The sequence below is a fragment of the Rhinoderma darwinii genome, chromosome 11 (genome assembly GCF_050947455.1).
Source record: "Rhinoderma darwinii isolate aRhiDar2 chromosome 11, aRhiDar2.hap1, whole genome shotgun sequence".
In the NCBI taxonomy this organism is placed as follows: domain Eukaryota; kingdom Metazoa; phylum Chordata; class Amphibia; order Anura; family Rhinodermatidae; genus Rhinoderma; species Rhinoderma darwinii.
The window spans coordinates 50,867,319-50,878,141 of NC_134697.1; the positions used below are offsets into that span (position 1 = coordinate 50,867,319).

The 10,823-nt window shown below is 43.2% G+C and overlaps 1 protein-coding gene across 1 annotated transcript in view; it reads right to left on the reverse strand.

Annotated features, from left to right (window-relative positions):
- Positions 1-10,308, reverse strand: part of LOC142663117 (ATP-dependent translocase ABCB1-like) — a 72,921-nt gene extending 62,613 nt beyond the window's left edge. The window contains exon 1 of the mRNA XM_075841422.1: positions 10,188-10,308. The gene's annotated coding sequence lies outside the window, so the exon portion shown is untranslated. The remainder of the gene's footprint in view (positions 1-10,187) is intronic.
- Between the last annotated feature and the right edge of the window lie 515 nt (positions 10,309-10,823).

A 10,823-nucleotide genomic window follows, 5' to 3' on the forward strand; every position in this document is an offset into this window, starting at 1 on the left:
GCCACCATATCAGCCTCCCATACAGTAATGCCCCTTATATCTGCCACCATATCAGCCTCCCATACAGTAATGCCCCTCATAGCTGCCACCATATCAGCCCCCTCCTTATACAGTATAATTCCTCCATATGTGCATAATAGAAAAATAATAAAGTTACTTACCTATCCCCGTTCCCACGACGGGTGGAGGAGGAGATCCTTCTCCTCCTTTGCCCTGTGTTATGAGTGACTCGGCGCAGACAGGCGCGATAAGGTCACTAAATCGCGGCTGTCTGCGCCGAGCCGCTAATAGCTCATGGCAGTGAATACTGGAGGAAGGAGCCGTCAGCTCCAGGATTAAATTCAACTGGATCTGCGTCCTGAGGACGCAAATACAGTTGGAAGCAGGACCTCGGTGAGTGGTTTGCGACCCCCCCCCGGAGGTCTTCACACGACCCCCCAGGGAGGAGTGCGACCCACAGTTTGTAATTTATTGTGTCGTGCAGTTTGCATTTGCGGTGGAGGAGAGGGGGGCCTGTAATTTAAAGCCCCCCTCTCCTCTCTCCACCGCAAACACAGACAGTACAATACAACAGACAGTACAATACAATACACATACATTATGGGCCCCCTCTGCAGCTCACCTGCAGTCTTTCATGCTCTTCCACAGTGTCTGGAATGCCCCCTCTCGTGACGTCACGGTCACATGGTACACTGAGTGTACCATGTGACTGTGACGTCTAAACAAACCATGCCCGTAACCAGGAAGTGCCGGCATCACGGCACATACAAACTTTGTATTAGCGCGCTGCGTGGCAACGGGGGTCCTGTGGGCCCCCTAGGCTTGTGGGCCCGGTCGCAACTGCGACCCCTATAGCTACACCACTGGTCTCAGTGCTCGAACCCCACCTATCAAAACATCTGACATGTCAGATAGATAGATAGATAGATAGATAGATAGATAGATAGATAGATAGATAGATAGATAGATAGATAGATAGATAGATAGATAGATAGATAGATTAGATAGATTAGATAGATAGATAATCTGACTTTAGCAAATCATGCTAAAGATGAAACGTGACCTCCTTGCCAACTATGATGTTATGCCAACAACATTATAATGTTTACAACTTTGCACAATTCCCCTGAAGGAGAAAATAGTTAAGTGATATAGCCCTAGCTAGTTTATTGTTTTTGGCACTTGTTGCTTCAGATCCCTATGAAAAGATATGCAAATGTTTAGCCATTCAGTTCACCTATAATTAGTTTTATTAACATAGTGGAAAATTTCTAAACCGGTTGCCAAACTTTAAACTTGACCCATATGATGCAGGAGAGTTTTGTCGGTTCTCTTAGGCTTTGTTCACATCTGCGTTGGGGTCCCGTTGTGACGTTTCGTCTGAGCTTTCCGTCAGAATGGGACCCTGAACAGACACAAACGGAAACCAGAGGTTTCCATCACCATTGATGAAACACCATTCTACCCATAGTCCTAAAAAAATAACTAGATATGACTTCTAAGGCTGCAAATCCACAGGGCGTTTTGATCGCAATTGCTGTGAAAAATGCCTGGTAAATACCACATGCATTTTACCACGAATCGCCATGGTTTTGCGATGCAGTATTTGGCTGTGTAGTTGTTACAGGTAAAGCGCACTGAAACCATATGCTTCACCTGTAAGGCTGGGTTCACACGACTTATTTTCAGGCGTAAACGAGGCGTATTATGCCTCGATTTACGCCTGAAAATAGGGCTACAATACGTCGGCAAACATCTGCCCATTCATTTGAATGGGTTTGCCGACGTATTGTGCAGACGACCTGTAATTTACGCGTCGTCGTTTGACAGCTGTCAAACGGCGACGCGTAAATTGACTGCCTCGGCAAAGAAGTGCAGGGCACTTCTTTGCAACGTAATTTGAGCCGTTCTTCATTGAAGTCAATGAAGAGCAGCTCAAGATTTACGAGCGTCACAGACGCCTCGCATAATGCGAGGAGGAGCTTTTACGTCTCAAACGAGGCAGCTGTTTTCTCCTGAAAACAGTCTGTCTTTTCAGACGTAAAAGCCTCTCATCGTGTGCACATACCCTGATAGCCACACGGCCGAATACTGCATTGCAATACTGTGGTAAAATGCATGTGGTTTTTACCAGGCGTTTTTCACAGCAAAGAGGCACATTAAAAATCACTACAAAACTGCAGTAAAAGAGGATCAAAACACCTAAAAGCCGCAAGAATCAGTTGTCATGAGCACTGGAAATTCCCTGTTGTAAGGATGATTTATCTGAGATTATCTATTACGGTATATCACAGGTGACTCAGTGTTCTGTACCTGAATTAACAAGCGTGTCACTCATTAATAGAAATTCGATTCTGCCATAAATTCTTTACTCCAGCCATGACTTGAACATAATAACAGCAAATACATTTGTCCTACTAGGTCATACACATGTAATATAGGGGGACCGCCCTCTGGACCGCTATCCCTTATCCCCTCAAAGAGTGGCACAGCAGTGAATTACATGAACAGCCATTGATATCAATGAGCATCATCTAAAACTCATTGGCCGTTCCCCCCGATGATGACATGGGCTGTTTCCTGACGACGATGACAGCCATCAGCACAATCGATTAATAAGCGCCTCCAGCCCTGGAGATGCCAGCTGGTGCGGCCTTCCCGTCCTGCACTGTGCTGTAGGGTGCGCGTGCCCACGCTCATCCCTGGCCTTAAAGGGCCAGCGTGCGCACCCTTAAAAGTGTCCCTAACCTATCCCCAGATCACCCTGGACTATAAAAGGGGCTCCGCCCTTCCCCTTTCCCTTCTGCCTGAGCGTCGTTGTAGTTTTCACATGTTCGTATTGCAAATGGTCCCTTAGTGTTATCCTGCTCCCAGTGTTCCCGTGCCCTGCTACCTGTATCCTGTATCCCGTGCTGTGTTTTGTTACTGAGCCTATCTAGTGTTGGAGTCATGTCGTGCCACACCTGCTGTTATACGCCACGTCTGCTCCTCTGCTCATCCGCTATGAACTAATTCTGAAGCAGGGAGCTGCTTCAGAATTTGCTTAAACTGTATCTGCGGGACTGTCCCGCTGAATCCGAGACAGTTGTGAGTTATGCATATATCACAGACCGAACACGCTCATGTGAATCCGGCCTTAGGGTATTTGCACACGGGGTGAATTATCTGTGGATTTTCCACAACGGATTTCATTGCTGAAAATCTGCGGCGTATTTCCTTAGTAGCAAAGGGGATGAGATTTGAATAAATCCCATCCCCACCCTGCAGAAAAGATCTGCTGAGAAAATGTGCATAAATTAACCTGTGGTGCAGTTTTTTAATCCATTGTCAACGTCAATTTATGCTGCGAAATCGTTGCACACTGCAGAGAAAAATCAGCTGAGAAAACATTCATAAATTGACTGGTGCAGATTTTTAATCATTGCACTTTGTTGCAGTTTTTCCCCATTGAGCTCAATAGTGAGGTAAAACCCTAACAAATAGCAAATGTTACGATTTTACGGAAAACCTGCAATTCCACCGCAAAAATCACAAATCTTTTAAAAAAAACTTTTTCTTGTTTAAATTGAATAAAAAAAAGTTTATAACTTGTCCCCCTGGCGTTATCATAGCGAAGGCTCTTTGTTCTCCATGCAACCTGGCCTCCTGGGATGACGTTTCATCCCATGTGACTGCTGCAGCTAATCATAGGTTGTAGTGGTCACATGGGCTGAAGCGTTATCACAAGAGTCCGGGCTGCGCGGAGACCAGAGGGACGCATCACTATGGCAACACCAATTAAGGAAAGTATTGGCATTTTTTTCCCTACTCTTTCCACAGTGCAGTTTCTGGACAAAAATCTGCAACACAATTGGTTGCGGTTTTTCAGGCATAATTACCTGCAGGTTTTGGTTCGGATCTGTGTCAACATGCCCTAAAGGTGCATTTAGACAGGATGTTTTTTGGCTACCCAGTTAAAAAACGCATAAAGAAATTTGTGCCAAAAAACGGCTGCAGTATGTTTGCAATGCGGTTTTTGCCTGTGCGTTTTTACAGGTTAAACACATTTATTTTACAAGTTTCATCTGTAAAAACCACACAGGCAAAACTGTATCAGAAACTGACAGATTAAAGAAAAAACATGTGCGATTTTTTACATGGTTTTTACCGTGCGGCCAAAAAGTCTCATCTAAACGCACGCTAATGTGGAGCATTGATGTATTTACGCAACAAGCCATCTGCCACTTCCTTCATTACACAACAGGTACTCAGTGTTTGCATATTATACACGGATCATGTACTCATTTATGGAGATCATAAATCAGGAATAATCATTAATTATATACTATCATGCAAGTCTTAGGGCACGGTCTGATATAGCGTCGTATATACTACTAGGTTCTTGTGTAACTAGTTTGACTTCCTCTATATTGCATGAAATACACTTTACCTTGCTTCTTGATAATATGATGTAATTAAACGATAGTTATGTGACCTAATTATTAAGCAAAAATGTACTCCTTACTATGTGGTGTGACTCATATGACCTGCTTTCCATGTGCAATAAAGAAATCTTTTCTTTCCCTAAAAAGGGTGAGTAGTTATTATTTGCACTCATTTACATCGTTACACAATACATATCCAGTGATTTACTAAACCGTTACATATAATTAAATATTGACAAATTCCCACATTACTCACATATTATAACTTTATTTACCGAAACTATGCCAAATGACAAACGCAACTCTACTGCATTAGACAAAGGCAGCCACGGCACATGAAGGGACGTCGCCTACACCAAGCATCCGGTGCCCCGGGTGACAGCCATATTCAATTGTATCTGCATCCCCAGGAACACGGCAAGAAGGGTATACATTTTTTTAGAAGGGGGAGCGCCAGGGCAGTATATACAGGGGGGGGGGGTGTGTGTGGCACTATCTACAAGGGGGGGCGGTGAAACTATCTACAAGGAGCTGTGTGTGGCTCTTACTAATAGGGGGGTGTGGCACTATCTTCAATGGGGTGTGCGGCACTATCTACAAGGGGGATAAGGGGCACTATCTACACAGTACTGGAGACAAAAGAAAGGAGATACATCAGTCTATTCCTTATACCTTTCCTTACTCTTACATCCACTTCTGCCTTTGGCTCAAAAAACTGATCCAAAAACGGCACTAAAAACTGCATCAAAACTGTGTGTGTGATCCTGGCCTAAACAAAGCTAGAACAGTCTACTTCCTTTCCAGTTGAGAGGAAATTCATTGCTTTAACCCCTTCCTGACATCTGCCGTATATATGTACAGCGCACGCTGGATGGGGGAGCATGGAGCGGGCTCACGGGCTGAGCCCGCTCCATAGAGCAATTGTGTCGGCTGTGTGTTACCGCCGACACTTCTGGGTAATGAACGGGATACCGCTCGAGCGTGATCCCGCTTGTTTAACCCGTTAAATGCCCCCCTGTAACATTCCCCACCTCGCGGCGAGATAGGGGGGGGGGGGGACCACCCAAAAAATTTAGGAATCTGTGTTTTTTTCCTATTCCAACACACATATATTTTTTTTCTCGTTGCCCTCTACATTATATGGTGCAAAAAATAGTGCTGTGAAATCTACAACTCGTCCCCGCAAAAAACAAGCCCTCATACGCCAATATTGAAGGAAAAATAGAAAAGTTATAGCTTTCGGAAAGTGGGGAGGAAAAAAAAAAGTGAAAATCTGAAAAATGGCTACGGAGGGAAGGGGTTAATTTACATTGTGCACCAGCACGCCCTGACTAACACATTAGAAATCATTAACATATTACAATCCATAAACTTGGTTCTGCCGCCTAATCTGCTCTGATAAGCAAAAGTTTTTAATGAACCATTATTAGGCTAAATTTCCCATATTCTTCACTCTAGGAATTTAAAACAATTCATGTACAAAATGTTTGATAAGAAAACAACGCAATGAAAACACAGCCTTGATCTTTCTGTTAAGCCAAGTCAGAGGCATAGATTAATAGCAGCCAGTTTGAAGTAACATAGACTGTATGTAAGACCCTCTCTTTCCCTAAAGTAATGTAAAAAATAAATTAACATAATTGGTATCGCCGTGTCCATAAAAGTCAAAACTATTCTAATATAAAGTTATTTAATGCGCAATGTGAACACCGTAAAAAAGCCACACCAGAATTGCTGTTTTTCTGGTGACCTTAGCTCCAAAAAAAATGGAATAAAAAGTGATCAAAAAGTTGCATGTACCGCAAAATAGTACCCATTTAAACAACAGCTTACCCTGCAAAATATAAGCCTAATTGACAGAAAAATAAAATAAAATTTATGACTTTCAGAATATTGAGACGCAAAACTATTTTTTATTTTTTTTTTAAACAAAAAGATTTTCTTTGTAAAAGTAGTAAAAAAAAAATATATATATAAATTAGGTATCGATGTAATCGCATTGACCCACAAAAGAAAATTAACATGTCGTTTTTACTGCATGGTGAATAGCGAAACATACGAAAGCCGAAAAAGGACTCACTGTTTTACTCCATTCCACCCCACAACATTTTTTTCCACTTCCCCATTACATTACATGGTGCATTTAATAGTGCCATTAAAAACTAAATGTCACTCCTCAAAAAAAATAAAAAAAAAGCCCTTATACGATAAGTTGACAGAAAAAATGTAATGTTATGGCTTTTGGAATACAGGGAGAAAAAGTCGAAAATTTAAAACTTAAAAATGGCTGCGGCGCCAAGGGGTTAACACAATGTATTAGAATCAAGTAAATGACAAATTAACATGAGAAGACTCATTCATATGCACTGTAGTATAAACGGTTCTTAAAATTAATACAAGTTGAATGTTTTCCTAGGTAATGGTCTTTGTATATGGAGTGTGTATCTTACCAGATGATGATAAGTGATAGCCTGTGTTCTGGATGTTGGAAACTGTCTCCAAACAATGTGATCCCTCCTTATATATAGCGGAGTACACTCGTCTGACCTGTTTGCTGAGAATTAGATTTAGAAGCAGGTGAAAAGCCATCACCTTGCATTATAAACCTCATCCCAAGCCTCACCTCTTCCTCTTACCAGACTGGTTTGAAGTCACCACTAACAGCAGGAGATCATTTCAGTTTACATTCTTCAGATTTGCTATGTCACTCCAAGTGTGGGAAGGACGTACAGGAGATCAGTTTTATTACTAAAGTTTACTGAGTTCATCTATAATAATATACAGAATAGGTTATGTACATTACACAAAAAGAATCTACATTTTAAGGGCATGTTCACACTGAGTTTTTTGCAGGCAGTAAATTGTGCCTCAACATTCCGTTTGGAATGTTGAGGCAGATTTTGATTTGCCTGCACTCCGTTTGCTGCGTTTTCACGGCATTTTTCGCCCGCGGCCAATGAGCGCCGATGGGCAAAAATGCAGCGAAATACGCTTTCTCTGCCTCCCATTGATGTCAATGGGAGGTCAGAGACGTAAACGCCTGAAGATAGGGCATGTCGCTTCTTTTTCCTGCGAAACGGTTTTTCTATTGTCGGGAAAAAAAACGCCTCCGCCTCTCATTGAAATCAATGGGACGCATTCTATGACGTTTTTTTGGCGCTGTTTTCGTGTCCAAAAAACGTGTCAAAAGCCTTAGGCTGGATTCACACGAGCGTGTGCCTTTTGCGCACGCAAAAAACGCAGCGTTTTGCCTGCGCAAAAGGCACTTGACAGCTCCGTGTGGCAGCATCATATGATGCGCTGCTGCGTGGTTTTCGCGCAGCCGCCATCATTATGACACTCCATTTGGATGTTTGTAAACAGAAAAGCACGTGGTGCTTTTCTGTTTTCATTCATCCTTTTGACAGCTGTTGCGCGAATCACGCTGTTCGCACGGAAGTGCTTCCGTGTGACATGCGTGGTTTTCACGCACCCATTGACTTCAATGGGTGCGTGATGCGCGAAAAACGCTCAAAGAGCGGACATGTCGTGACTTTTACGCAGCGGACCAACGCTGCGTAAAAATCACGCACATGTCTGTACGGCCCCATAGACTAATATAAGTCCGTGCGATGTGCGTGAAAATCACGCGCGTTGCACGGGCATATATCCCGTACGTCTGAATAAGCCCTAAGTGTCAGTTCACACAGAGTTTTATCTGAAGCATTTGTTTCTGTAGATCAGTTTGATACTGATAATGTAATTATGTGTTTAGAACTTATTATGTATTATATGTTGTTGTTATTATATTGCTATTATAATATATGACCTAATATCTTCTACTTCTCTACAAATCTTTGCATAGAAGATTAAACTAAAGAAGATTAGATATGACCGGATATTGTGGCTGCAGGGGATGAGCTGTCTATAGCAGACTACTGTAGTTTGTGTGAACGACTGTAAGCAAGAATTAGGGCACATTCAGACGTGGCGGAATTGCTGTGGAATTCCACTGTGGACAGTCCGCAGTGGAAATCCTTAGCAGACAGTTTGTCCATTGGTTTCCACACCTTTTTAGTTATCTTCGTGCAAACGTTGCGGGAAAACTCTGCTGCGGACCATAAGCTGCAGGGACCATAGGCAGTCCGCAGCATGCACTGTCTATTGCGGAGAAGAAGCCGAATTTCAAGTCCACTGTGTTTTCTGCAACGTCTGAATTACCCTTAGGGTATGTTCACACGGCAGCGTCCGTTACGGCTGAAATTACGGTGCTGTTTTCAGGAGAAAACAGCACCGTAATTTCAGCCGTAATGGCATATGCAGGCGCTTTTCGCTGCGTCCATTACGGACGTAATTGGAGCTGTTTTTCCATGGAGTCCATGGAAAACGGCTCCATTTACAACTGAAGAAGTGACAGGCACTTCTTTGACGCAGGCGTCTTTTTTACCGTCTATATGACCGTCGGCACAGAACATCGTAAGACCCATTCAAATGAATGGGCAGATGTTTGCCAATGCTTTTGAGCCGCATTTTCGGACGTAATTCGGGGCTAAAACGCCAGAATTACGTCTGTAAATAGTGTGTGTGAATCCAGCCTAAGGCCTGATGTACACGAGCGTGATATACGTCCGTGCGACACGTGTGCTTTTCACGCGGGTCGCACGGACCTATACAAGTCTATGGGGCAGTGCAGACAGTCCGTGAGTTTTGCGCAGCGTGAGTCCGCTGCGTAAAACTCATGACATGTTCTATATTTCGCCATTTTTCGCGCATTACGCACCCATTGAAGTCAATGGGTGCGAGAAAACCACGCAGGTCGCACGGAGGCACTTCCGTGCGAACTGCATGTTTCGCGCACCAGCTGTCAAACTCTGAATGTAAACAGAAAAGCACCACGTGCTTTTCTGTTTACAAACATCCAAACGGAGTGTCATAATGATGGCGGCTGCGCGAAAATCACAAAGCTGGGCATCATACACTGATGACACACGGAGCTGTTAAGTGCCTTTTGCGCACGCAAAACACCACGTTTTTTGCGTGCGCAAAACGCACACGCTCGTGTAAATCAGGCCTAAGGGTATGTTCACACGCACTTTTTTCATACGTAATTCGGGCGTTTTACGCCTCGAATTACATCTGAAAAAACGTCTCCATTCCGCCTACAAACATCTGCCCATTGCTTTCAATGGGTTTTACGGTGTTCTGTTCCCACGAGGTGTTATTTTACGCATCGCTGTCAAAAGACGACGCGTAAAAAGACGCCCGCGAAAAAGAAGTGCATGTCTCTTCTTGGGACGTTTTTGGAGCCGTTCTTCATTGACTCTATTGAAAAACAGCTCCAAAATACGCCGCGAAAAACGTGAGTTGCTACAAAAACATCTGAAAATCAGGCGCTGTTTTCGCTCCGTATTTTCAGACGTTTTTGGTCACTGCGTATGAACATACCCTAAAACAATTATTATTATTTTATTTTTTTAATTAAAACTAATTACAAACTTACACTTTTGCAGGTATTAACCTGGCCGGTATTTTCTGATAGAAAAGGTGGCAACCCCAAAAGTTTCATGTAACTTAATGGTGCTGTTACAGAGATCCCCTACTAGGCATCAGCTGAAGCCTGTGCTGCATAACAACAGAGCATTGCTCTCCTGAACCGCTTGGGAGCCATTATAGGAAATATACAGACAGAATCACATAATTTTACATTGATGACTACTCCCCTGTATGATACGAATAGGACACCGGAGATTATGGGGTTTGGATAATATGAAGATGTATAAATACCTCATTTTCAGTCAGTCAGTCAGGCAGGCTCCATGCCGCATAGTTTCTAACTGCCACTTTTTCTAGCGTGGGAGGGGCTTAGTTGTGTGTCCACTGATCGCTATGTAAGGAGAGGTAACTAACATATGGCCGACTGAACTACTGTCCTGAAAAAAATGGAGTCATCGAGATTTAGAAAATATGTGCGAACAGCAAATAACAGGAAGCACAAAGTGGGAAATGTATTAGTACTGCGTCAGTCTTAATAAAAAAAAGCAAGCTGAGAAAGATGGGACACATTTCTTAAGGGTATGTTCACACGCCCTATTTACGGAAGTAATTCAGGCGTTTTACGCCTCGAATTACGGCCGAAAAAATGCTGAAATCAATGGGAGGCATTTTTGGCCGTTTTTTGCAGAGCGGTTTCCGCGCCAAAAAACTCGGCCAAAAACTCAGTGTGAACATACCCTTTAATCTAAAGAGCGCTTCGGTGAATTGCACCTAATTTCTTAAGAGGCGCAAAACTCTTAATAATATAAGCTCATCCCTGGCCGTCCATGCACCAGAAAGTCAAATCTATGGCAGCTATAAGCTTGCGTAGCTTTGTGCTACAATTAACAACAATTCCTGGCGTAAATGATCAGAAGACACCGCCCC